At 42.2% G+C, this 26,914-nt stretch overlaps 1 long non-coding RNA gene across 2 annotated transcripts; it reads left to right on the top strand.

Moving 5' to 3' along the window:
* Positions 1-1,258: 1,258 nt before the first annotated feature.
* Positions 1,259-26,901, top strand: LOC134474946 (uncharacterized). Of its 2 annotated transcripts, XR_010045876.1 has the most exons (4): positions 1,259-1,509; positions 3,710-3,862; positions 4,874-4,939; positions 18,055-26,901. It is a non-coding gene; the product is annotated as an uncharacterized LOC134474946 (long non-coding RNA). The 2 variants fall into 2 exon arrangements; XR_010045875.1 differs by lacking the exon at positions 3,710-3,862 and having other exon boundaries at positions 1,263-1,509; positions 18,055-26,006.
* The last annotated feature ends 13 nt before the right edge of the window (positions 26,902-26,914 follow it).

Here is a 26,914-nt window from a genome sequence, read left to right as displayed (position 1 = left end):
TGCACTTTTAGCTTCAGTAGAACATAGACTTCAGTGTTTCCTGAGATATGAAACACACAAGACAGGGAATCACAAAACCATTTTGTGCAGGAAAGTGCCTTTTGTTCAGTTGGGTAGACAATTTAGGTAAGTGTGGATCTTAAATTGAAAATCAGTTTTCCAGAAAAACTACTGAATTTTGATTGCTTTCGTCATTTCTCTTCTAACATTTGGTATTGTCTGTGAAAATATGAAACCACTATGTATCACCCTTAATTCACTTGTGTAGCCTAATGTTGTGCTCTGCAAACTTGTGGTATTTTCTCTTTGTGCTTCCCTCTATCCTAAAATTGAAATCCAGGTGTTTGACCCCTCTGTGTGGGCAGCATGAGAACATGGTTGTGTGCCTTGTGTGGGCTGGTGCTGAAAAGGCTGCCAGTAGCTCACACAGGATAACCTGGCTGCTAAGAAAATACTGAGTGTTTAGAAAAAGAGAAAAGCCTATTAAGTAAATTTTTTTTGCAAACAAAAGTGCTTTTAGCTTTACAAATGAATTTAACTTAATTACTTTCCATACATTGCACCTTGAAACAAACATGGATTCAAGTAAATCCAAGCGTTAGGAATTAAGAGGAGTCATTCTCTGTGCTAAATGTCCAGGCTTATTCAGCTGCATGTACATCATGCAAAAACTCAGGGAGAGGGGAGAGTTTACCACACTTCATTCTTCTGATGTACACACACTCTGGGGCCTCCTCAGAAGCACTCAAGTTAGAAATGACAAAGTACACAATATAGAGACAGATTTGCAGTCCACTGTGATAAATCTCATTGCCTTTTGCTAGTTATTTTGTTTGTGTTTTTGTAGCACTGAAGATGAAAAGCAAAGCCTTGCTTATGCTATGCAAGTGCTGAACCCCTGGCGCTCTCCCACGCCCCACACCTGCCTCCACTGCAGCATGTTTTTGTTCAGGTTTGTGTATGTGCTGGTTGTTTGTTTGTGTTTTCAGAGTGTCTCATTATATAGTCCAGGCCAGCCTCAAGCATACTCTGTTCCTGCTTCACAGCCCCCGCAATGGCTGGGATCCCAGACTTGTGCCACCAGAGCCACATCTGGAACTGTGTATCTGTGCCACATTTTTCCTATTCACTTAAGTTTGGGGTCTCAACAAGAGATGTGTGGGAGGCTGGCGCCACCCAGAGTCTAAATCTGGGAAGACAGCAGCAGTGGTCCCGCCCCCTAAGACCCCCAGAATAATGACGCTGCGCAGGCGCACTGGAGCTGTTGCGTCGCGACGGCGCAGACAGTGACATCATCAGATGGTGCAGGCAAGGGCCACGTGGAAGACCGACAAAGAAAGACTGAACAAGTATATTTGCTGTGTGCACAAAAAAGATTTCTAGGTGGCTTTGCGTTCTTTTCTTTCGAGATGGTGCTGACACAAGCGTGTTACGCTGCGGTGGACTTTTCCGCGAGCCGATGCCCTCCAGGCTTCCTCCGAGGAACTCATCCCGAGCGACATGGAGAAGGTAACTCCAGAGCCGCGCGACCCCTGCTCTCTGGCTGCACACTTGAGCATTATCACCCAGTGCTCTTTCTTTAGGTCACAGAGGTCCTGTGGCCCATCCATCACAGTTCTAAAGAAAGCAAACAGACCGACAGATGCTCTATCCAAAGATGAGGAAAGAAGAGTTAGCGCTTGGGGGTGGTTTAGGGAACCTCACAAGTAAAGATATGTGGGGTCCCAGGTTGGCTCTGGAATAGGAAAAGGTCATTAATGGGCGAACGGATGAAACCCTCATGAATTCTTTTATGTAGTAATACTGTGCAAATATCAGTGTCTTACTTTGAGTTCTTTGTGTTTTATTTGTGGTCACAGGTACTGTTAGAAGCTCATTGTAGCATTGCCTAACACTAAAACCGTTTCAAATAAAGGGTTTAAGGTAAAAGTTATACATAAAGTATTTCATGTTGCAGAATAGTTGATATTGCAGGGATTTTTTTTTGATCCATTGTGATAATCTCTGCTTTTCAATTAGTAATATTTTTTTTTTTTTGTCTTTTTACCGGTATCGGGGATCGAACTCACGGCTGCCTGCTTGCAAGGCAGTGCTTATGCCGCTGAGCTAAATCCCCAGCCCCTAGTAATATGGTTTTAATGTGCTTTTAGATTCAAGTTTGACTTAAGCCTATCGTGTAACTATTGATACACTCTGCTCTGTTATCTTTTTCTTTCTTGTCTTCTATTAGCTTAATCCTTATTTTCACAGTCACTTTTTTGCCCAGTGTTATTGCATGAATGGGTCAAATCAAACCTGCCGCCTGGTTTTTGAAATACGGCTTTATTAGAATCCTAGGTTTTTACCGCTGGCTCACATTTGCTTTCATGTTTCAGTGGCAGAGTTCAAGTGAGGGACACATCTGGTCGTTCGGAAAGCTGGCTAAATCTGTCTGATCATTCATAGAAAGAGTTTGCCAATTTCTGATGGAAGTTCCATAAGCGTCTTTGTTTAGGTCCCCCATACTATTATTATTAATAAGCATTCCTAGTATTCTGCCCCAGTCACAGATTTCTGACCCTCCAGCAGGGTCAATTCTGCTCCCATCCAGGCCAGAGCTGGGCTCCATGAAGAGCAGCAGTGCTGTGCCTGCAGTGGCTCTGAGCTATGGGCCCTTCTGCTTTGCCTCCTCAGCTCTGGGTCACCACCTTCACTATTGGTGCTTGACCACTTTCTATGTTCCAGGACTTTAAAGGGTCTGTGTGGCATCGTGTGAGCTCCCACTGGAGGGATGCTACTCGTTTTTCATAGAAAAAAAAAACAGGTTTAGTGGGCCAAGTGGCTTGCCCAAGTCCTGTGTTTCTGTCTTCAGTAGCAGTGGCAGGCCCAGGTCTGCGCCAAGGCTTTCTGGGTCTCCAGTCCCCATGTTACTGGAGCTCCAGCTGCCTCTGCTGGCTATTCCTGTGTGTTTGTGTGTCTACCCCTGCCTGGGAGAAGCATTAGCAGTTACTCCTAGCCAGCATCACCACCTTGGGCCTGCATGATGACAATCAACTTGTGTCTATAGAGAAAAAGGTCATTCTGAAAAATCAATGAAACAAGTACTACATGTGAAAAACTGACATTTGGCATTTGAGTTTCATTATGATATCTTCCTTGTTGATTTTGCTTGAATCAAGATATAAAGAAATCTCACACATTACATTTGGTGAAACAGTCCTTTTATTTATCCCTTTTCAATTCTTCATTCAGTGACAATATAAATACAGGACTCAGGGTATAGGTCAATTGTAGAATGATTGCCTAGCAGGCACTAGACTCTGGGATTGATCCTTAGTGCTGGATAAACAAATAAATTAAAAGGAGACAGTACAAATATATACAACAAATACAATGTGGATGTACCACAGCACATAATGTGGTTTAGGTGAGTGCAGAGCTTGTCAAAAGATGAGATCCCTGGTTTCTTGAAGAACCCATTGTGCTATGATACAGGCTGAGCTCAGTGCTGTTGGTAGTCCTTCTTCCAACCCTGCCCCACTCATCTGTCTCCCAGGAAGGTCATTGCCCCTGAAGATTAGGGGGAGTCGCGTCCTGTGTTCATGTGGTTTGTCTCCTGCAGAGTAAAGCTCTTTGCATGCTTGTTCTGAAATAGCGGGAGCACCTGGAAATTGCCAACAGCATTAGAGGTGAGAGGCATCTCCAAAGTCCTTCTGCTTGCTTTCCTCAGGTCTGGATCACCAATGGCAGACTGACTTGGAGTGCTGTTTGCAAAGACTGAGGAATTGGATTCTGACAACTCAGTCAAAGGCAGACACAGAAATGTACAACTTGGGTAGAGTCACTAATGGAAGCCTGAAGATAGGCCTTTAAGGCTTCAGCTGTAAGTTTGTGTGTGTGTGTGTGGGGGGGGGGGTTCAGACAGGCTGAACGAACCTGTGTTGCTTCTTCCAAATTTCAAGATAGAATGATATTTAATTGTTTTGGGTTTCATTAAACATTTTAGTAAAAGCATATTGAGGATACAGCAGACACCATGGTAATAAAGGGGAGTGCTTTGAAAATGCTATTCCACAGACAGAAAGTATAGCTCTCAGTGTGTTGAGCTGTGGTGAATTCAGGGGCAGTGCACTTGATGAAGATTTCAGCCTTGTTGGTGAGGGCAGCAGCAGCCACCAGAAAGGGCAGCACAGCAGATGTCCTAGTTAACTGCTGTGACAGGCCACCCTGGGATTCCTGCCTGAAATCTTCCTCTTACTCCCTCTTCTGCACACCTACACCTCCATTTGTCCCTGGTTTGTTCGGTTCAGTTGAGCACAGGGTCCTCAGTGTTGCCACCTGCTGCCTTTGGCACGTCCATGGCCACTGCTGTGTGCTCATTGTATCTAGGGACCCTGCTCTCAGGAGAGTATGCATTTCCATGTCAGTTGCCTGGGATCATAGCTCCCTCTACTGTAGGAAATGCTGTTCTCTCTAGCTTGATCCCTATCTCTAATCATTTCTGTTGTGTTGCCTTGAAAAAGCCTGACAGCCCTTAATAAAAATATTCTCTGCCTCTTCCAGCCTCTGTCTCTCATACTTTATTTATTTATTTATTTTTGGGTACTGGGAATTGAACTCACAGCCTTGTACTTGCCAGGCAGACACTTATGCCGTGGCATCTTGTCTCTCACTGTTACGCCACCTTTTATTTCATTTGTAAAACTGAACACAATATTATATCATCTTGTTTATAGTTTATCTCCCTAACCATAGTGTGAACTCCAAAAATATAGGAAATTAGTGTTTTCTGTACTGTCCTACCAGATGCTGAGTGAATGAATTGCATGTTTGTGAATGAAGAGCAGGATGGTTTGCATTCATCAGATAAAGGCTTGTATTTCCTGTTTTCCAGGTTGCATAGTCCACTTGTGAACACCAGGTTTTCCATCCATAAAAGAGAAGCCAGAGGTGGGGAGAGGTGAGTTGCCAGCTGCCGTCCTGTAGCAGCTCTGTACCGGCATGGGTCTGACCTGTGTGTCCCACTTGTGTGAGCCTTGCTGCTAGCAGCTCAGCATGCACCTGGCCAGAAATTTATCCAGGCCTCTCTACTGGATCATCATCCCTGGAAATTAGCAGTACAGCAGCTTGAAATGTTGCATGCTCTGCACTAGGGACTGGAGTTGGGTTAGGAACCTTCCTTCACTGCAAGGCCATGATTGAGTAAGGGGAGGATTCAGTTGTCCACCATGAATACAGGCTGGGGGAGTTTCAGAGATGTTGAGGTTCTGATAAAGCATAAGCATGGGTCTAGGGCCTCTGTCTGAATGGCTTTTTATTTCTGGAGTGAAATAATTTTGGGGATGGGAAATAATTCATACAGCATAACATGTTCAACATTTTCCATTCGAAAATACACACTGGTTACTTTTTTAAAAATTCAATTTATTTTATTTTTAATCCATTTTATTTTAAAGAGAAAAAAATTCAAAATGCATCAATCAGGGGAACAATGGACATATATTGTGCGTTGTGATCCCCAATTCATTAACCTAGAGCACAAGATATCTACATTCAATTGTCCAAACAATGCCAGCACAGATCTTTCTCTTTAATGCGCTCAGAGAAATCAGTACTGTAAGTATCTTAACTACACACACACACACACACACACACACACACACACACATAGATGTTGTTTTTTTCAGCTCACAGTAGTGAGACAATACAGTGTATGCAGTGTTTACATATGAGTCTTAATTTATTTTACTTAGGAGTGTGGCCTCAAATTACATCCATTTACCTTTAAAAAGCTCCAGTTTATTCTTCTTTATGTCTGAGTAGTACTCAGTGTGTAAAAGCACCACAACTTTTTTTATCCATTCCTCAGTCAGTGAGCATTTAGATTGTGTCCAAGTTCTAGCTATTACAAATTGTGCTGCTGTAAACATGGGTGCACATATATCAATGTGATATGATGTTTTTAATTCTTTTGGAAAGATACTCAGAAGGGGAATAGCTGGGTCCAGTGGTACCTGTAGTCCTAATTTTTTGAGGATTCTCCACACTGATTTTCACAGTGGTTGTGCCAGTCTGCATTCCCACCAACAGTGGAGAAGGGTTCCTTTTTCCCCACCACCCCTCCAGCATTTGTCATTGCTTGATTTCTTGATAATAGCCATTATTTCTGGGGTGAGGTGGAATCACAGTGTTTTTTTAATTTATATGTCTGAAATGACTCATGATGTTGAACATTTCATCATATATATATTTATTTGTTGTTTCTATTTCTTCACCTGAGAAGTGTATTCATCTCAGATCCCTATTCTTGGATTGGGTCTTTACATATAGGAGGATGGATTTTTTTTTTTTTTTTTGTTCTATGTTCTCAGTGGTCATCCTTTGTCTGAGCTATACCTGGCAAGCATTTTCTCCCATATCATGGGAGAAAATCTCTTCACTCTGTTGGTGGTTTCTCCTGCTGTGCAAAAACTTTGTAATAGAATGAGATCCCAGTTGATTCTTTTTGGTAGTTCCTGTGCAATTGTTGTTTTGTTCATAAAGTCTACCCGCACCACTGTGTTTAAGGCTTTTACTTACTTTGTCTACCAGCAGATTTAATGTTTCTGTTTTAATATTAAGATCTTTGATCTACTCTGGTTTTAGCTTAGTGCACAGTGAAAGACATGGGTCCATTTTTAATCTTCAGCATGTGCTGAGCCAGTTTTTCCAGCACCTTTTATTTTATTAAAGAGGCTGTCTTTCTTCCAGTGAATGAGTTTGGTCCATTTCTAAATGATAAGTTGGCTTAGTCTCTCTGTTTTGGTTTCTTCTAATCTGTTCCATTAATCTTCAGGTCTGTTTTTAGTCAATACCATGCTCTGTTATCACAGTAGATTTATAGTATAATTTTGACCATTTTTTAAATATGGTTACTGAACTGTACATCATGACCTTGAGCATTGCAAAGCATTTTCTTTACACTGGAAGATATGCCAGCCCCTCCTAACCTCCACCTCTTAGAAGCTGTTATTTTACTTTGTGTCTCTATGGATTTGATCACTAAACATTTCATATCAATTGCTCATAGAGTAGGTCTTTTGTGTCTGGCTTCTTCAATGGTAAACTCTTCTCAAGATTCATGTGTCTCAGGGCATGAGTGAGTACTACATTCCTTCTTCAGAAAAAAAATTGTTTTTTCTTTTTGAGAAAGGGTCTCACTCTGCAGATCAGGCTGGCCTTGAGTTCACTTTGTAGTCCAAGGTGGTCTCAAACTTGCAATGATCTTCCTGCCTCAGCCTGTATGCTGGTATTACTGGCATGTGCCACCACAACTGGCTCCAAAAATATTTTTGACAATACTGGGGACTTAATCTAAGGACACTCGACTATTAAATAGTATCCCAATATTTTTCCCTTTTATATTTTGAGACATGGCCTTGCTAAATATCTGTGGTAGGCCTGGAACTTGTGGTCTTCTTGCTTTGTCCTCCCTCATTACTGGGATTACAAGCATGTATCACCAACCTGGCCCCCAGCCCTTGTAGTCAGGGATTGCAAGGAGAACGATTACATACAGGACACAGAATTTATATTATTTCATGATGGTCACCCAGAATTAAATACAAGAAAGGGCCAGGAATCTGTCCAAAACACTAAAGACCTAGAAAATCGAGCCAAGGCCTGGAATCCCATGGCAGTATCCTGAATGTGTCCAGCTGAAGACCTAGAGCCCATGACAGTGTCTCATGGAAGTCTGTTTCATGGATCTACACCAGGAAGCTCCCAAGGTCAGCAGTGGAAGCCAGAAACTATGCCAGTGCTGTGAAGGATCTGTGCCAGTAAGCTGAGGGTTCTACATGTGAGTTAAGAAGCAATGCTTAAAACAAGGACCAGGGCTCCCCCAGAAGCACCCCAGTCCTCCTCAGTGACAATGAGGTCCTTAGGTCCTCTGATGATGAGAACAGTTGAGTTCATATCAGAAAGCCAGCTCTCCTGGAGATTAAACACACATCTTCCCCTCTGGACCCAGGCAGTGATGCACAGTGTAGGGTCCAGAGCTCCCCCAAACTGAACCGCAGCCACTCTCAGTGACAAGGTCCCAAGCTCCCCTGCTGACTGTGGCTGGATTCATATGGGGAAGCCTGCATGACAGGCTCCTCCAGGAGAACAATTGCTCCCAACTGCAGCACAGGAGAGCTCACAGTGCTGTGCTCTTTTTTTCTCAGGTAACCATCTGCACTCAGCACCACGCTTATTTAATTCAGCTGGTGTTAAGCTGACCACTCATTTTAAATCCATAACAGCCCTGTTTAACTTTTATTTTGAGATGGAGTCCTGCCTTAGGTCAGCCCCTTCCTCAGCTTCCCAAATGGCTGGGACTCTAGGCTCGCGCTATGACACCTAGTAACACTGCACGCCTACTCATGGTAGTATAGCATTTTTAATGAAACATTTTATGAATTGCTGAAGATTTGTTTGGGTTGTTTCCACTTTGGGGCTGTTGTCAGTAATGCTGCTGATAATAGGCTCAAATTCATATTCAGGTTTTGTGTAGAAAATATGTCTTCAGTTTGGATATAAACCTAAGGTAGAATTTTGGGGCTGTGGCATGACTGTGTTTATATTGAGGATCTGCCAGTGTGGTTTCCAAAGTGACTCTGCAGTTTTATATTCCCAGCAACAAAGTGTGAGGATCCCTTTTCCTTGGTCTTCACTGACACTTTTTTTTTTTTTTTTTTTTTTTTTTTTGCCTTTTTCCTTTTTATTGGTACCAGGGATCGAACTCACAACTGCCTGCTTGCAAGGCAGGTGCTTATGCCACTGAACTAAATCCCCAGCCCCCCCTGACACTTTTTAATCTCTGGTTTTATGGTTACTCACAGGCAGTCATCTAGGTATGTTCAGTATCTTAGATCACAGATCTTGCATATTTTGTTTAAAGAAGTATGTTTTCAACCAGTGTGAAATGCATAGCTGTCATTCTAGCACACAGCAGGCTGAGACAGGTGAACACAAGCTCAGGGACAGCCTGTGTGACAGGGCAATTTCTAGATTAGACTAGAGTACATTCTGAGGTCCTGACTCAAAAAAACAAGACATTTTGAAATTTATTGCTCTAAAGTGAGTGGCTTTTGGTTGCTTCTCTGCCATAATTTATTGGTGACCTCAGATGAGGAATTTGACCCTGGAGAGCTCTGCCCAGATTCTCAGACAGGAGCAGAGACCAAAGTAGTCCTGCTTCTCTCTGGGGTGTTTTGAGAGTCAGATGACACTCAGATAAGGTTAAACAGTCTGCTTATTTGGATAAGACTGGCCCAATCTTGCACAAGTGGCTGCTTGTGAGTGCAGGACAAGGGGCTGGAAAGGAGGATAGAGAGTGCTGGGGTTCAGCCCAGTGACATAAGTGTCTGCTTGGTGAGTGCAATGTCATGAGTTCAATCCCCAGAACTCCCCCCCTCAAAAAAAAAAAAAGAGAAAGAAAAGAGGGGACAGGCTGTGCGCAGTGACAAGCTTTTGTTTTTCTTGTAATCCAGATGTTCACAAAACAAAGTTTTGTTACCCTCATGTATGTGGCCAGACGTGCTGCTGGGAAGCTGGCCTTGAACCTTGTCCCTCCAGCAACAGTGAGAAGCACAGGGTCCCTGTCATTCCAACACCGCATTTTAAGAAAAAATTTCTAGCATGATAGGTGATTGATTGAAAATGCAAAGAAAAATAGATAGTTTAAGTCCTTTACTCTTATTTTAAAAAAATTTATAGGGCCGTGGGTTTAGCTCAGTGGTACAAGTGCCTGCCTGGTAAGCACAAGGTCATGAGTTTGATCCCTGGAACCAAAAAATAGGTGCTTTTCTTGAACATTGAAAAATGCTGTGTTAGTAATGACCGCAGCCCACAATGGTTGCACTTATGTGGGGAGTGGGTCCATGCTCTTAGCTCCTCTTTCTTCACCCATTCCCCTCCCACTCTGCCTTCCTCCCTGCATCTCTGGTCCCCTACCCGTCTATAGAGGATCCGCCTCCCTGTTTCCTCTTTTATTCTCTTCTTCAGTTTCTCTGTACTTGCTCATATATGAAACACTGCCTTATCTCAGCTTGTGAGTGTGATTTATGCCAATTAATATGGTTTAAGCTGGATGGATTTTTCTCTTACAGATGATTCACATATACCCATTTTTAGAACAGTAGTACTCTACAGAACATAAATAACCACATTTTCTTTGTGGTTTCATCTGTTGATGGACATACGGGCCACACCCATGTTTTAGGTATTATTATTTGGTTTGTGGTAAGCATGAGTGTGTATATTGCATGGTTACACAATGTGTTCAACTCTTTGGGGAAGATATCTAATGTGAAAATAGCTGGCTCAGATGTAATTTGTTATTGTTAGTGTTTTTGAGACAGTGCCATACTGATTTGCATTGTGCCTGTACTAGTTTGAATCCACATCAGTAATGCAGAAGGGTTTCCTTATTTTCCACTAATGTGACAGCCACTCATTGGAGTGAGAAGGAATCTCCATGTTCTTTCAAACTCCATTTCTCTAATGGCCAGAGAAGTGAGTTTTAAATCATATGTACTTGTTTTGAAAAGTGTGTATTCATTTCAGTTGCATATTTCATGACTAGGTCTTTTACTGAGTGAGAATCTAATTTATTTTAGTTCTTGAAATATTTTAGATACTTGTCTGTCCAAATTCTCTTCCACATTCCATAGATTTTTCTTTCCTGTTGTGCAGAAACTTTTCAATTTGATGTAATTGCATTTGTTGATTGCTGGTGTTATGTCTTGTGTAGTCATAATGTTGTTTGGAATGTGCTTGCCTATGCATTATGTCTCCAAGAGTTACACCTGTTTTAGTTTCTAGTCGATAGTTCACATGTTAACATTTAGATCTTAGCTTCATTTTGACTTCTCTGATAGTGCATGGAGAGAGGTATATTTCTGAATTCAGTTTTCTGTATGTATACAGCCAATTTTTTTAGCATCATATGTTTGAAAATGCTGTATTATACCCTGTGTGTGTTTTTGATCCTGTTTATAGCCAGTTTTCCCAGCATTGTTGTTAAAGAGGCTATGCAAACTCTAGTGTATGGACTTTTATGACTTTTGTCAAAGATCTGATGGCTAATATGCCTGGGATTGTTTTGCATCCTCTGTTCCCCTGCACAGACTCACATGCTGGTTTTGTGCCAGCACCAGGTCTTTCTGTTCATCCTGGTATCTATGTACTGTAGCTTGGAATCTAGGTCCCGGATGCCTCTGGCTTTGCTCTTGACACACATGGGTTTTTGCTATTTTTGATGTCTTCTGGTTCCATAGGAGTTTTCAAATTGTTTTCTTTAGTTCTTTGAGGAACACAATTCGCATTTTTTTGGTACTGCATTAAATGTTTATATCAGTCTTGAAAGTCTATCCATTTTGACAATATTGGTCCTATCAAGTACAGGGAATATCTTTGCATTTTCTGATGTCATCTTCAACATTTTTCAGAGTACTATATTATTGTAGAGGTCTTTTACTTTCTGGGTTCATTAATTCCTAAGTATTTGATTTTTCTCTTTTTTTCCCCTTGTTTTGTTTTGTTTTGAGACATGGTCTTGCTATGCAGTTCACAGTTCAGGCTGAGCTCAATTCACTTTGTAGTCTAGCCTGGCATCAAAATCATGGCAGTCCTCATGTGAGAGCTAAGATTACATCATATCCAGCTAATGTATGACTTTTGGATGATTTGTTGCACTTTGTTTGCAAGTATCTTGTTGATGATTTTTGTGTTGGTGTTGATTAAGGAGATATGGGTGGAGCTCTCTTTTAATTGGGGGGTTGCTGTCTGGTTTGAGAATCAGGGTTATGCTAGCTTCTAGTAATCTTTTTAATAGTACTCCTTCCTTTTCAGTTTCATTAAAGATTCTGCAGAATATTGACATTAGATTTTCCTTTTTGCAGAATTCAGTAGCAAATCCATCAAGTATTGAGCTTTTCTTAATTTGTAGGTTTTCTTATACTGCTTGTTTTGATTGATACATTGTGTCAACTTGAGAAGTTTAAAAGTTTTATGGAGAGACTCAGCAGGGAGCAGGTTTCTTACTTTGTAAATAGCCTCATCCTGTGCTAGGCAAGGGCAGAAACACATTGTCAGCGCTGCATCTGCCTTAGGGGTTGGGAGAGTAGCCTGAATACAATATAAAGCAGGAAAAGAGGCTTTTCTTTTTTGCCTTGGCTGCTGCCTTGAAGTGTTGCCTCAATGCCATGCCACCCTGCCTTGCAGCAACTGATTATGGATTGAAACCTCCAAAGTCTGTAAACTAAATAAAGCATTCCTTCATTTTTGGTGTTGGGCATTTTGTTCTAGCAATGAAAAAAAAATAATCAAGTTACTTCTTCAATTTTGTTGTTTATTATTGAATTATTCAGGGTTTTTGTATCTTCTGGGTTGAATTTTTGTGATTTGTATGTATCTAGGAATCTATCCACGTCTTTGAGTACTCCCAATTTATTGGAGTACATGTTTTAAAGTTGCTAATAATCTGTTTTTCAGTAGTGTGCATTGTAATTCTTGTTTGTTTGTTATTGGATGCCAGTGATCGAACTCATGATCTTGTGCTTACCAGGCGCTTGCACCACTGAGCTAAATCCTCAGCCTTCAATTGTAATTTTACCTTTTCCATTTCTATTTGCACTGACTTACTGTGTTTTTTTTTTAAAGATTGACTAAGGGTATGTTTTGTTCTGTTTTTCCAGTTCTGCAATGTTTTTATCATGATAGTTCTGCAGTATAATTTCCTGTTGATGGTTGTGATGCCTCCTGCCTTGTATTTGTTTTCCATAATTTGCTCTGTATTCTAGGTCCCTTTGGGTTACAAATGAATTTTAGGATTGTTTTCTCTAGTACTTAAATTACTCTACTGGTAGTTTGATTGAGATTGCATTAAACTTTTGTAATGGTTTAGGAAATACGGTCCTTTGTACAATAATTGATTTTGCCTCAAATATTTCCTCAGTTAGATCAATTCCAAAGTATTAGGTTTTTTGGTGCAGTTGAGAAACAAAGACAGAGATAAAAGAAAACCTTTTTTTTCTGGCACGGGGGCTGCTGGAGTTTGCAAGGAACCTCAGAGGAAACAAAGCTGAGGAGTTGCCCTTCTGGGATAGGGACAAAGGTGGAGACTGTGGGTGGATAGGTCATCAGGCTGGCAGAGGGCTGCAGGACTTTTAGGCAAAAGGGGTGGAGACTACCTGAGGGGACCATGTTGGGGAGGGGGATTGGAGGACCTGTGGTGCACATGAAAGGGAGGCAGATGGTGTATTGTTTTGGGACCAGAAGACTTGAAGAGGAGTTAGTGTGGGTGAGAGGCGCTGTTGTTTTAGGGGTCAGTGCCATGTTGGGCAGGTATCCTACTGAGCCTGACAGAGTCTCGCACAAGTAGAACCCATCACAAAGCATTTCACTTGTTGTGATGCTGTCATGCAAGGTGTTTCCCCCGATTCTCCTCTTATCAGTGTTATTTGTATACAAGCATGCTATTAATTTTTGAGTTTTGACTTTGTACCCAGATACACTTTTGAATTTGTTTGTTAAATCTAGAAGTCTTTTGGTGGAGCTTAGGAGTCTTCTATGTAGAGAATCATGTCATCCATGAATAGTGACGTTTAACTTCCTTTCTTACCTTATTCCTGTTGTTTCTTTTACTTGTCTAGTTGATCTGACTAATGTTTACAGAACTATATTGAATAGGTGTTGTGATAATGGGCATCCTTGTCTTTTCCTGAAGTGAAAGCTTGCAGTGTTTGAACATCTCATATGATGTGGACTATTGGTTTGTCATAGAAGGCTTCCAATAGATTTGGATTTACTTTTTTTTATATATACTTGGAATTGAACTCATGACCTCATGCTTGCCAGGCGGGTGCTGTGCTGCTGAGCTATATCTCAACCAATGGACTTTGTATTTTAGTTTTCTTTAAGGTTTTTGTCACAGATGGGTGTTAGGCTTTGTCAAATGGGTTTTTTGCATCTATCAAGATGGTGATGTGGTTGTTGCCTCTGGTTCTGTTAATGTGACTTGCATATTGCATCATCCCTGTTTCCTGGGATGAATTCTACTTGCATGCAATGTATAATCTGGTTGATGAATTGATGCATTCTGTTTGCCAGTATCTTACTGAGGGTTTTTATATCTATGTTCATTAAGCAGATTTGCCTGTAGTTGTCAGATTTGTTTGGATCCTTTTCTGGTTTAGGTATCAGGGTAACTTTTGCTTCTGGAAAGGCTTCACTTTCAGTTTCATTAAAAAGCTTGTGGAGTAGTAGCATTAGATCTGCTCTAAATTTCTTATAGTAGTCAGCAATGAATCCATCAAGACCTGGATTTTTTTTTGTTGGTAGTTTTTGTTACTATTATTATTAATAGTATTAAATTTCATGGGATGAAATTGGGCTATTTAGAATTTGTATATTTTCTTGATTCAGCTGGGATAATTAATGTGTATCTAGGAATCTATCCATGTCTTTTCCAGACATTTTGTATCTCATTAACGATTCTCAATGTAGGCATTGATGATCTTTTGAAGTTTTGCAGGATCTGTTGTGATTTTTCCTTTTTCATTCCTAATTGTATGAATTTGACTCTTCTGTTTCCTTTTTTTTTTTCTTTTGATTAACTTAGCTAAACATTTGTCTATTATATTTGATTTTTCAAGAACCGACTCTTCAAGGCATTGATTCTTTCTGTCATTTTCTTAATCTCAATTGTATTGCTTTCTGCTCTGATCTTTAGGGATCATTTAAATTCTCTTGCATTTTTTTAAGCATATTCTGGGAGGTAGGAGGTGGTCTATTTTAGAGAAAGTCCCATGTGTTGAGAGGAACGTGTGTTCTATGATTGAGTGAACACTGAGTAGGTATCTACTAAGCCCATTTGTTCAAAGATGTGGTTCCTCCCTTGTATTTCTTTCATGAGTTTTCTGTTCTCACTCACTCACTGTGGGATTCTGACATGGGGAGCCCTGAGATGAAGTCATCCCGTAACTACTCCTCATCACAAGTTAAGGTGGCCCCTCCCTAAGTGGCATCTGGCCTAGCAATCTCTCAGGACATGGTGGGCTGTTGGCCTGAGCTCACTCCAAGGCCAGCTGCTTTAGCATGCATCCCTCTTCCCTGATGTGTATCTCCTTGGCGGGCTCTGGAGTCATCCACCCTCAACCCTCACCACCTTGGTGGATTTGATCCTGCTCTCATGTTGTGAAGCAGAGGCTGGGTAGAAAATGCACTTAGCTACCTACTTTTTCTGTATTGTAATCTGTTACTTCACTTGCACTGTGGATCCAGTTTTCCCTCAAGATACTTCCTGGGTCCTGGGTGTTCACCTCATCCTTTATTTATTTATTTATTTATTGTGGTGCCAGTTATTAAACTCACAACCTGGTGCTTGCCAGGTGTTGTGGTCAGGGGTTGTGAGGCGAACAATTAGAATCAGGACATGGAATTTATAATATTTTATTACGGTCACCTAGAGTTAACAAGGAAGTGCAGGAAATCTATCCACAGCACTAAAGACCCAGAATATTTAACCAAGGGCCTGAATCCCACAGCAATGTTCTACATGAGTGCAGATGATAACCTAGAGCCCATGACAAAGGCTCTCACAAGTCCATCTGGAGGTCTAGAGCCCATGCAAAGGACTCATGTCAGTCTGTTTTATGGATCCACGCTGGGAAGGCCCAAAGGTGAGCAGTGGAAGCTAGAAAGTTCATGCCAGCAGAGTGAAGGAGCTGTACTGGTGAGATGAGGGTTCTCTGCTGGAGCCGAGAAGTCATGCTCAAAATAAAGACCAGGGCTATCCTAGGAAGCACCACAGCCATTCTCAGTGACACTGAGGTTCTGAACTCCTCCAACAATAAGCATATTTGAGTGCATGCCAGGAAGCCAGTCTGAGTTTGTCCTGGAGATTAAATGGCACACATTTTCCCCTCTGGAGTCAGGAAGCGGTGCTTGATGTAAGGACCACAGCTCCCCAAAGTGCACCACAGTCACTCTCACCAGCAATGTCCCGAGCTCCTGGGCTAAATCCCCAGCTCTTGCCTTATCTTTTGTTCCCCAAGTTGTTACTTTCCAGTGTCTGGATTTGAAGTCGTAGAGAGGTTGATTTGATGCTGCTGTGCATCACTCTGCCATCTGCCCAACAGTCCCACAGAAATACATATTTGATGACACAAAGATTAACCAGATTGAGCTGTACAGTGAAAAGCCAATTCATAGTCACATCTGTGCCTCCTGGGCAATAGAAAAAAATCAGCAACAATAATAGAGTTAAACAATCAGAAGGCTGAGGCAGGATGATCACCATGAGTTTCAGCACAACTGGGTTTCATAGTGAGTTGAAGTCCAGGCTGACTTGCATAGTAAGTGATTGTCTCAAAACACACATGTGCACACACATTAGTCACTAACAGTCTGGATATGGAAGTGTCATAAAATTCAATTGGCACTACCATTGTACATCTTTAAGTATGTGGGAAAAAATATATAATTTTAATACAGGCAGGAAGATGATCCAAATAGTGATATATAATAAATATGTATTGAAGACAACATCATGCCACCATTAGCAATAGAAAAGAATTCAGCCTTAACAGCATAGTTAACTAAATATCTAAAGAGTAGTAAATATTAATAATAGTACAGGTAGAAGCAGTGGGGAGCAGCAAAGTGAAAAAAGTGAAATTTGAAAAATAGTGGAAATAGGGGCTGGGGATTTAGCTCAGCGGCATAAGCGCCTGCCTTGCAAGCAGGCAGTTGTGAGTTCGATCCCTGGTACCGATAAAAACGAAAAAGACAAAAAAAAAAAAGAAAGGAAAAGAAAAATAGTGGAAAGGAACATGAGGGAGAAAGGCAAGTGAGAAAAAGGTAAAGGACCCTAATAAGTCAAAGAAAAATAATAAAGTTAGATAAAAGTAACAGAAAGCAGTGAACAGAGAAATAGTTTGAAAAACCTCAATAAAAAAACTAAAAAGAGCAAACCTAAAACTTTCAAAAAAGGAATAATGTTCCCTGTCAGGGACTTCCTGACAGGAAGAATGCTTGTGATGCAGAAGTGAACATGCATGGCATGTGTCTGATGACTGCTTGGTTTTCACTGCCTGCAGCAGTGGGTGTAAGCATTTCTGTGAGTGAACGCCGAGCCCCCCTTCCCTTTCCTCATTGGTCCCTGGCATCCACCTTGAGCCTGTGTGCACTGCAGCCTTTTCCAGTTTCTGTACTGACTCCCTGAGTCACTGCTTGCCTTTCCTAGCCCTAAGCTTCCGGGGCTTGTGATGTGCTCCCCACCCAACTCCACAAGCCTTTCTGTGAGTGCCCTGGTCTGTGACAGTCATCCAAGCTGAGATGACTTCTTGGTCACATAGGGACAGGAAGAAAGCAAACAGCACTGTTCTGCTGGATTTGGGCAGCAGAGTGCAGGTTCAAGGAAACCCCCAGGCTTCATGCCAACACTTAGACCAAATGCCCTCCAGAAGCCACAGTGGACTGACTTGGCTTCTCAGCAGATAGGACAGGGTGTCTGTGTCATTCTGGGCCTGAGCCCAGACCTAGGGAGCAAGGATGTGTCCATTGCTCACGGCTGTCTCCCACCCAGTCACTGTGAAGTAATAGGTGTTGGGTACCTCAGTCTTACACAGGGAACCTCCCTAAAATAGCTGCAGGGAAAACCCTTCAGTTGGGCATCCACCGCACTGGCTACTTCTCCAGCTCCAGTCCGCCATGTGAGAGGAGTCACTTACACAGTTCAGCCCACATCACTTTTGCTGATTCCAGTAGCTGTGGGCTTTGCTCACTGGGGCTTCGACCCTCTCTGGGCTTACATGTGTCAGCAGAGACAGGTCTCGTAGCCCCTCATTTTTTGGTGCTGCTGGTGGTATTTTTACAAGTGAGATTACTTGTGAGTCAGGCAACTTAATAAAAGTGTGATAAACAGGAGTGAATTCTGAGATCATAAAGCTTCACAAGAATGGGTGAGAGTTACATGCCGATGCCCAATGACCAGCCGTAAGGGATTTTCCCCTCAAGGTACTCAGACCTTTTCTTTTTCCCCCACAGGATCTTGCCTTGTGGCACAGGCTGACCTGGAGCCTGTGATCCTCCTGCCTCTGCCCCCGAAATGCTGGGACTGCATGCAATGTGTGCACTGCTGTGCCTCAGTTGAATTGGAGACTTGATCAACAGCTGGAAACAGAGGCCAAGAGGCAGGTAGGAGCTGTTTCAGCATGCATTGGATTTTATCTGGAGAAAAAATGGGATCTGGCAATTGTAGATGAAAACTCTTGTGATGATAAGTGAACATGCACAGCTGTTGAAGTCTGTCAGGTGGCCTTAGGTTCCAGGGAATGACCTGGTTGCACACAGGATCCTGGCCTCAGGTGCTCACTGCAGAGTCTGCTGTGTGTGTGGGGTGAGGCTGGCCAGAGCCCTTTCTCGGGCATTTTTCTTAATTACTAAAGCGTAAAAGTGCTTTGAATTGAATTGTACTGCTGAAACTATTGAGTGGCTTTCAAAGGAGAGAGGAACAGGAAGTCAAGGGAGGAGCACTGAGCTCCCCAACAGGTCACAGGGAGCCATTGTCACCTCATGTCTAGAGACACAGAATGAATGAAGCTCAGGAGAGTAGGAAACTGGGGCCTGTGGCCACCCCTCTGGCATTGGGAGGGGTGGGAACACAGCCTTCGGATTCTTGTCAGGGGCTGGGGCCTCAACCAAGCCCTTTCCCTTTCCTGGCTGATGCTGGGCCGGGCCAGGGCCCTTGTGAGATTGGAAGAATGTGTACTAAGCTTTTGCAGGCTCTTGGATTTAAGTCTCACCTAAGTAATCATTGAGTAAAACGTGGCCTCAGAGCTGGATGCGCCTTCCAGTAAACTACAGAGTCCATGGGCTTCTCTGCAGATGGTGCCCCAGCCCCGCCTGTGCAGGCTCCTAGCTGCAGGCCTGGGGCTTGGAGGTCAGACATGGTGGAGAGGCTCAGGTCAGCACCCTTCCTGTCTGGAGCCTTGGCAGGCATCAGTGGCAGTTCCTGCTATGGCAGATGGTGTTTGCGTTCACTGAGCTCATTAGCTTCTGTATGCAGCCTGTGTTTTTCCTTCCCCTTCCCCCTCTTCAGTCCTTGCCCTCTTGGACCACTTTTCTATTGTGAGAGATCCATCCCTTTGTCCCTTTCTATCTATCCTTTATTATTCTCTTTCTACTTTGCTTCACTCTAATGTGAAATACCATGTGGTATTTACCTTGTTGCTCTGGTTTATTTCACTCAACTTTGTATTTTCCAGGTACATTTATTTTCATGCAAATATCCCATGTTTGTATTCTTTATAGCTAAGAAGTACTGCAGTACATATAGATACCATATTTTCTTTATCAAATTGTCTGGGGGGTATATAGGCTGCCTTCAGGATTTAGCTATTACTGGTTATGCTGCTATAAAGATTGGTATGCATGAGTAACTGTAGTATCAAGATCTTTGGGGAATGTTTTACATCTCTCTCACTGGACATGAGATACCGGAAACCCTGAGTTAAAGGAATGAATGTTTTATATAGTTCAGTTTGTGGAGGTTTCAGTCTGTAATCAGATGGATGCAAAGCAGGTTGGCATGGCACAGAGGCAACATTTCAAGGTGGTAGAACACAAAGCAACAAGAGCACAGAGCATGGGGTACAAGCCTCTTTTCCTCCCTTATGTTGTGAGCAGGCTACCGGCCCTTTGGTGGGTGCAGCTCTCACAGCATCTCCCTGCCTTCCCCTTGTTCAGGATGAGGGTGTTTACAAAGTGGGCACCTGGCCCCCTGCTGAGTCATTTGATTGACCCTCTGAACTTCTTATGTTGACACAATGAACAGCATCCCAGAGCTGTTGGGCTTGTCCTGTTGGGTTATTTAGTTAAGCTTCTCAATTCTCAAGTTGATACAGTGTATCAACTGTGACAAGGAAGATACTTCAAGGGGAAGACTGGGTCATACAGTATTTCTAATGCTAGTTCTTTGAGAAATCCCCATAGTTATGCCATAATGCTGGTACTAATTTACATTCCCACCAACAAAGAAGGATTCTTTTTTTGTGACAGCCTCATCCAGAATTTGATACTGTTCTCATTTCTTAATGTTTGCCATTCTTTACAAAGAAACATGTAAATTTTGTTTCTTTTCCCTTTTTTTAATAAAGAATTTACTGAAAGAAAAAAAAGCTTCTCAGTAAGAGAAAAATAAGGAGGTCTAGCCTCAACACGGAATCGTATCAGGGTTATACATTACATTTCTGTAATGGTCAGAGATTTTGAACATTTTTTTCATAGACTTGTTGATCATTGGTATGTCTTCCTCTGTGAAGTGTCTGTTCATTTCTCTTGCTTATTTTTGACAGTCTTTAATTTCAGGTGTCTTAATTTTTGAGTCTTTGCGTATTATTAGAAATTTGTCCTCTGTCTGAGGACTACCTGGCAAAAATTACTATTCTGTGGCTAAGGTTCTCATTAGAAAATGTTTTTTGGGGCTGGGGATGTAGCTCAGTGGCACAGCACCTGCCTGTCAGGTATGAGATATCATGAGTTCAATCCCTGGTACAAAAAAAGAAAGAAAAAGAATAGAAAATAAAATATTATGCTATACTGGTATCTTCAAGTGTTTTGTCTGTTTTATCTTCAGAACATCTAATGTTTCTGTTTTAATGTTGATCAACTTTGATTTTACTTTATGTCCAGTTTCCATCCTTGCAAACACATAACCAGTTTTACCAGCACCAGTTGTTCAATGGGCTGTCTTTTCTGCAGCCGATGCTTCCGGCTCCTTTGTCTAAGATCACGTAACTGCGTGGACATGATAGTGCATATCTCTAGTGAGAACACGCAGGAGACTGAAGCAGGAAGATTGCTTGAGTTCAAGGCCAGCCTGTACTACATAGGAAGTTAAAGACCAGTCTGAACTGCTTGGAGAGACACTCTCTCCACCAAATGAAAAACAAAACAAAGCAAAATGAATGAATGTGTCTGGGAAAGATTCTATATCCTGTATTCTGATCCATTGATGCATACATCTGTTTTTCTTCCAGTAATGTGCTATTTTTATCACTATTGTTTTGTGGTATAACTGAGATTAGGAATTAACTGTGCCTTCTCTTGTTTTGCTTTTGTTGCCTAAAATTTCATTTGCTATTCTGTGTCTCTTCTGTCTTTATATACATTTTAGGATCATTTGCTCAAGTTCTGTAAAGTCCGCTGTAGAAAATTCAGGATGTTGGCACATGTTTGTAATCCCAGCACTTGGGAGGCTGAGGCCGGACTATTATTGCTAGTTCAAGACCATTCTGAGCTATGAAGTGAGCTCAAGGCCAGCCTGAAATGCATAGTGAGAACTGTTATAACTCGGGCCCCGGTATAAAATCCAAGGAAACAAGAGTCCAAAAATTTAAGTAGCAAAGGCTTTATTGAGCCAGTCCGGGCGGCACAGTCTCTCCTGGATCGACCCAAAGACTGCGCGCCCAAGACTGGGGAAAGGGGTTTTTAAAAGTAAGGGAAAGTGGGGGGAAACCTGCGAGGCCATTAAACCTGTTGACCTGCATCTGGAAACTGTATTGCTGTCCACTTAGCTCTGACAATCTCGGGAGTTCCTGGTATTCCTTAAATTACTCCCATCCTGCAGACTGACATTATCTCAGAGTGGCACGTCTGCAGCAATATTTGGAGAAGAAAGTGGAGAGTTAATTATCTCAGGACAGCTTGTCTTCGCTAGTGAGTGCGAAGGGGTCACGAGTTATGAGACGCTGGAACTTAAGTTTTACAAAGATCTGATATCTAACTCATTTGATACATACAGAACAAAAGGAAAGCACCGATCGGGGTTTGGGCCATAGTGTTACCCGGTAATTTCTTTTAAGCTAAGCAGTTCTTAAAATTGGGGCAGGCTCATTTTATGACAGATCATCACCGGGTCGGGGAGAGGTCACAAGAAACCCAAATTCTTTATGGCCCAGATAGGTGGGTGGGGGGAGGCAATAAGGCGCGCTACAGAACAGGAAAACGGCGAGTATCTATCTTGTGGGAAAAGTAACTAAGGTTAGGTAAAAAGGTTAAACTTATACACAAATCTCCCTGCATATAAACAAGTTATTTCAAACAATGTGTAAATTAGTGGGCCTTCTAGTCTTCTTTAGCTCTTTAGCGAAGAATAGAGGCGCCTAACCATGATTAACAACCCTTGTTAGCTTGTTTTAGCACCACTCTTCTTGTTTGTAGAGGGCCGCTCTGGTTAACATCTCAATTAAGTGAAATTCTTGCAGTTCTTTACAGAGGAGAGTATTGCTCAACATTTCAATTGGGTCGCTGAACATATCAGTTGGGGAAAAAGGATAGAAAAAAAAAACATTTAGTAAGCCACGGTACAGGTTTGCTATAATACACAAAATGATGAAGCTACTTTCTTAGAGTACAACAAGAACCTGTCTCAAACAATAAATAATGTATGCTGTTGGTGTTTTAGTTGGGACTGCATTGAATCTGTATAACTGTTTTGTGAGGAAAATGGCCAGGTCTTTTGTTGTTTTGGGTTTGTTTTTTTTTTTTTTTTTTTTTTTGGTACTGGGGATTGAACTCACAACCTTGCAGTTACCAGGCAAGTGCTTGAGCTGCTGAGCTAAATCCTTGGCCCTTGGCCAGTTTTGATAATGCTGCATCTTTCTATTCAAGAAAAAAGGATCTTTCCATTTCCTGATGTCTTCTTCAATCTCTTTTCAGAGTGCTGTAGTTTTTAGAGGTCTTTTTATTTTCCTTGGTCCAGTTAATCCATAGAGTGTTGTTTTCATAATTTCCTTTTTACTCAGTTTGTTACTGGTGTTTACAAATGGTAAAGATTTTTGTGTGTCACTCTTGTATCTTGCTGTGTTGCTGAAGTTGGTTCTGCGGGAGATTTTGGGTGCTGTTACGGTTGATACATTGTGTCAATGTAAGCTTAAAAGTTTTCTTAACAGGCAGTCAAGACCCTTTGTAAATACCTTGTTCTGTGTAACAGGAGGAAGCACAGATTTTGTGTGTGGTGTATCTGCCCTGGGGGGTGGGTAGGGGTGGCTTGCATACAGTATAAGGGAGCAGAAGAGGCCTGCTCTATACTGTTTTGCTCTGGCTGCTTTTGCCAGCTGCTGCGTAAATCTTTTGCCCTGGTGCTGTGCCACCCTACCTTGGAGCCAGCTGATTATGGACTGAAATTATTTGGTCTTCTAACGTATGAGAGACAAAAACAGAAAAAATAGAAGGAAAGAAAGGAGATCTTTAATGTGGGCACAGAAGGGCTGCCAAAGATGCAAGCACCCTCTGGAAGTTTTTAAGAAAAAAACTGCGGGCTTTATTCAGAATTGACGGGTGGAATTGAAGGGGCAGGTAGAGTGATGTACTGACAGCTGTCTGGAGGAGGGTTGGCATACATGAAAAGTAGGATGTTTAACTTTTAGGTCTAAAACTTATAGCACTCTGAAACACAGGGTGGCACTGTCCAGCACCACGTTAGCTCACACATGAGAAAAGCCTTTCAGAAACCTGCAGAAACAGTGAGCTAAATAAACCTTTCCTTCGTTCATTTTGGGTGTTAGATATTTTGTCCCAGCAATAACAAAAAGGTAACCAGTACAGGTGGATTTTCTATTTAGAGTGTCAGGTAGTAGCCAGAGGTCAGGAGAAAGAAATTGTACTGACCCTAGCAGACCCCAGAAGAGTAATCTGCAAAGTCCAAGATATTGACTAAGGATAGTTAGTTTTATTTGTAGGGTGGCAATCAGAAGTTACAAAAGCAAATAGTTTTTGCTGAAGGTTATGGTACAGTGGGTATCGTGAGTTGAGCATTCATGTATGTAGCAAAATTTTTGTGGCACATTCACAGAAGTTTTAATTTGATGATAAGTCATGATTTAGTTGAGGTCAGTGGCAGAGAACAGAGTGGCTGCAGCTGTATTGCACAGAATGTTTCCAGTGAGGTCTGGATTTCCTTTTCAGTTTTACAGTGAAAGCTTTCATTTTTTGACCATCCAGTATGGTGCTTCCTGTTGATCTGTCATAAGTTGCTTTTATCATATTGAACTAAGGGCCTTGTATTATACCTATTTTCTTCGGATTGTTTATCACGAAGGGATATTGCACATTGTTGAAAGTCCTTCCTGCATGTGTTGACATGATTATGGTTTTTGACTTTATTACTGGTGGGGTCCTGCAAGCAAAGGGAAAATAAGGGGACGCACACACTAAGGCACAGCAAAATGGCTGCAGCCTAAGCAAGTAGCTTTTATTGAGATAAAGAACAAAGAAACTGAAATTGCTCATGCTTAGATTATACAACTTGTTAACTTCTTGGCCTTACAGGATCTCATGTTTTTACCTTGGGTTGGGGGTTATGTTTCAAGGTCTCAACTTTTTCCCATAATATTGTCAACTGGGTGTGTCCAGAACAAAATAGAATCAATGTGGCCTCTCTACATCTCCCCCTTCTTTTTTTAGTTTAGACTTTGTTACCATTTTAGAAGCTGGCATTTTAGGTGTCAACATTTTGCATCCCTTACCAGATAAGCAGGTAAGGACAGTAAAACAAAAAAATTTATTTTAGCTGGTTGATATCTGGTAACCATCCTGTAAGGAAATTCCATAATTTTGCATTGAGCACTTGGGAGGCGTATATCTGTCTGGTAAGTTCTTGTAAATCATGAAGTTTGCCATTGATGGATTTACTTTCATCAGACAAATTAAAACAGCACACGAGCAATTTCATTACATCCGTGAGGATGCAATAGAATAATCAGTTGCAGCACGATTATCTAAAATCACTTGTCACTGCTCACTTTGTTCTTTGTTTAATAATGCCAAAACTATAAAAGTATATTTTAGTTGTTTTTGCCATGAGACAAGCTAGTGCATTAACATTGCAATTGGCCCTGGCTGCCAGGGCAGGCACACCAACCAGTGAAATACCTAAAGCATAAATTTCTGCTTTGTTTAACAGGCTGATAGAAAAGTCCCCGCATAGGTCAGTGAGACTAGTTGTAGACCGCTTGGTGCGAGACTGTACATTCTGGAGAAGGCAACAATACAGTAAGGTGACTAAGGCAGCATCTGTGTTCTGAGATAAGTTAGCAGGGATGTAATTGAAGGTCTACTCTTCACATGAGAAAAACCATCCAGCAGGGAGAGGGCCATGTCCATGTCCCTAAATACTGGCTCATAACTGAACAATTCCAAGTATTACTGGGAAGGCAAAGACATTAAGCAGTACAATTTTCAGTAGAAGCACATGAGGCATTTGAAGTTGCTACATATGGAGGGAACACTTTAACAGCATTATCAGGGTTTTCAAGGGTGGGAGGGGCCCAATTTGGAAAGTCAGCATATGTGACAATTTTGCTTAGAATTGTGGAAAAAATGGTTTAATTACTTATAGAGGCAGGGTCCTTGCATCCTGGAACCAGACAGGACCTGAGGAGGTATTTCATTTCTGTGTTTTCAACAAGACACAAATGAGAGACATTAGATATTTTTGCCAATATTGTATCTCCCAAATATTGTATTCCAGTCTTTCTTGGAGGTTGCGAGACTCTAAAGTCCCCATGGTGGATTGTAAAAGTCATAGCAATAGAATACAAACAAGCATTAAAGAGTTAATTCTTAGTTTGGTAAATATTACCACATGAAGCTTTTTAGCAGTGCATTCCTCTTCAGATACATGGAGCAAGTCTTATGCAGACTGGATCAGCACCTTTCTATCAGGTCACTGGCTGAGCAGTTGTCATCCTGGGTCACTCACTTCCAAGGCAGCTGGGTTTGATTTAGGGAGAGGCGAAACTGTGGAGTCGGGTTGTGCACCGATGGTGCCAACTCAATCCATGCAGGATGAATGCAATAAGCAGGAATCCACACATGGTCTGTTCAGGGTAACACAGAAGCATCCCCTCCTCCCCAGATCAGCAGGAGATCCAGCCTGGGTCTGGGGGTGTTTTGAAAAAATGGAACTAACATAGCCAAAGAGACCTAAAGAGAAACAGTAGAGGATAGCAGAAAGGAGAAGTCAGCCTTGGTAAGTGAGAAAACAGTATCAGTGAGATCAGTTCCAAGGAGTGCAAGTGCACCAGTAAGTCCTCAAGAGATAAGAGAAGAAATAGCATTGATAATAGGAAATACAGTACTACCAAGCAAGAAGGGTAAATGTAACCATTCAACAATAAATACCTTGTTCTGGACGGCAACAAGAGCCCCTGCAGGCAGAGGGAATGAATATAAAAGGAGTCAGGAGAGGGCAGTCCTGTGGGACCCGATCCACCATAACGTGGTGATTGTGTGAGCAGTGCTCCAAAGGGGAGAGTCAGAGATCACATCAGCAGGATCTCGGTTGCCCCTTAAAGCACCAACAGAGGAGCTAACTGCTGCGTGGTCAAAGGAAAATAGGGTCCTACCCAGGTAAAGTGGAGACAGCTGAAGCAGCACCGGGAACACCTGGAAGGCTGCCACGTGGTGTCCATCTGCTCACTGGCCAAAGGTGGCAGCAGCGCCCCGCAGAGCTGCCAGGTGTGCAGGACAGAGGTTGGGGCTCGAGGCGCCGCAAGCAGCAGTTTGGCCATCTTTTCCCTATTCTCCAGTATGAGCATTCCTCCCTCAAGATACCCCAGACAATGACCATGAGTTTCTCACAAAGGTTGTACTAAATTATGCCCAGGAGCCCATGGCCTGCCTTGTTAAGGAGAAAAAGCATCCCTGCCCTGTGTTTCTGCTGCGCCTCAGACAGGGGATTCCCCATGACTCACCAGGGATTTCCCAAAGAAAATGAAGTGCATGGGTTGGCTACTGTGTCCTACCCCAGGAACACAGTGAAGGCAAGTCACCCTCCGCAGCAGAGGTCTCCGCTGTCCATGCACCAGATGTTGGGGTTCTTCAACCAAAGGGAAAATAAAGG

This window comes from Cavia porcellus, unplaced genomic scaffold (genome assembly GCF_034190915.1).
Source record: "Cavia porcellus strain 051 isolate PalLab524CR breed Dunkin Hartley unplaced genomic scaffold, mCavPor4.1 scaffold_45, whole genome shotgun sequence".
Lineage (NCBI taxonomy): Eukaryota > Metazoa > Chordata > Mammalia > Rodentia > Caviidae > Cavia > Cavia porcellus.
This window is presented reverse-complemented; position numbering and strand designations above follow the sequence as displayed.